We start from the raw sequence: 1966 nt of genomic DNA on the forward strand, positions 1-1966 counted from the left end.
GCTAGCCTTGAGCTGAAGAGCTGAGGGACAGCACCCAGGCCCAGAGTTTAGGCCCCACAACCAGACCCCAAAAAAAATTCTATCATAAAGGTAATGTACAGAAGGGTTACAGGTAATGAGTACATTTCCTTTTGAAGTGTCACCCCCTCCCTCATTCTCTCCCAGTTTTATCTCTCCCAACTTCCCTAGTTAAGATCTGTTCAAAACATAATCCAAGAATTTCCAATGAAAATTAATTGCACGACCAAGCTTATGCTTGGAAAGAAAGGCTGTTGGACAGCATTAAGAATGATCGACTTTATGGCTCAGCTCCTGTTTAATTCTTACATTATATTCAAATGCCTGTTACTGAATTCTACAGTGTCATGATTTCTCTTCCTTCCCTTTACTCTTCTTTTTACTGTAGAAGCAATCGTGTCAGCTATCCATTGGAATTTTTTAACTAAATGGAACGTGCACTGTTGTAGATTTGTAGATTAAATAACAGACAGCACATTTAAAGCCTTCTCAGAGACAGCTGCTGGCAAGTTCAAGACGAATGACAATAATAGCTGATAAAATGTCCCTGACCAATGGAGTTTCCAGTAGTTCAGTGTCTCAACATGGTAATGGCAGAAGGTACCCCGGGAATTTTCCAGTTCCCAGAAGAAGGAACCAGGCGGATCAAGTCTTTAAGAATCTTGAGCCAGAGTAAACCTTCAGAGGTCCTACCAGGGTCTCCATGTATTTACTACCTTTCTTTGTAAGAAACAAGAATGATGGAAAACAAATATACAAAAAGTCTGGCAATTGCAAAATCATGGGTTCTGTGAATGTTTCTGAGGATATAATCAAATAGTAAGAGAAGGGAGCCAGTAAACTTTGAAGATGTCACGTTGGTCAAATTTCAATATGATCCAAGAGATACAGGAAATGATATGCTGGTGTTCTGAGAAGTTTATTAGAGAATATGTGGAGGAATGTGTTCAGAGAGAGTCTAGGGTAGAGAATGGCACAGTGCCCTCGTTCCTCTGTGTGACATTGAGCTTTCAGTATTGCCATCTGGAAAAGGGAAAAGCATTTCCAACGTGATAAGAGGTGGTGGGAAATTACATGGACATTGAAAACAAAGAAAGAAAGAAAACCAGCATCTGAGGATTCAGCACTTGGAACATATCTGAGGGTTTTGTTCCTTTAAAACTGGCCTTCTTACCTTTAGTCACAGAACCTGTTAGTACACAGATAATGAGTCAACTCATTGTTGTTCAAGAGGATTCTCAAATGTATAATGTCTTCAAAGATCCAGATACATGTTTCCATCACCACAAGAATTTCCTTGACCTCTACTTGAAAACAATTTCTACCAATTCCTGAATCCCAAGAGGACACCATCTCTACCTCACTTAGAAGCAAAACTCATTCCTTACCCAGCAGCCCCTTTGTACCTAAATATAGAAGGTGCAGGTGGGCAGCTGTAGATGAAAGTAGAGCTGAACAACTGCTGAGCAAACAAATTCAAAGGGAATCCAGAAGGTATTTAAACCTAAGCATGGAAGCTAAGAATATACTAACTGTAGGGAGTCTGTGTTTTGGAAACTCTGGACATGGGAGCAAGTAAACATAGGGCTCTAAAGGTTAAAGAGGGGTAGGTGAGTAATGAGGAGGGTCATTCTGATGTCATCTCGCATCCTGCTCATGATTTCCTTTATTGAACTGTTTACCCAAGTGTGGCAGGACCCACAAAGTTGAGGACCAGAAGCAGAATGAGGACCAGAAGCAGCACTCCAATGGAGTCATACCAGGAGACTTCCAGGATTTATCTGTTGAAAGGTGCTTCTGGAATATCTTAGAACATTCTGGAGCACTCCTGGGGTGGAGGGATAAACTCTTCTGATCCTACTGTCATGAGTCATTTATTGTTACTATTCTTTTATTGTTGTTGTTATACCATCAACTATTAGCAATACCTAGGCCTTTACTGGGCCTG

This window comes from Dipodomys ordii, unplaced genomic scaffold (assembly GCF_000151885.1).
Source record: "Dipodomys ordii isolate 6190 unplaced genomic scaffold, Dord_2.0 Scaffold76, whole genome shotgun sequence".
Lineage (NCBI taxonomy): Eukaryota > Metazoa > Chordata > Mammalia > Rodentia > Heteromyidae > Dipodomys > Dipodomys ordii.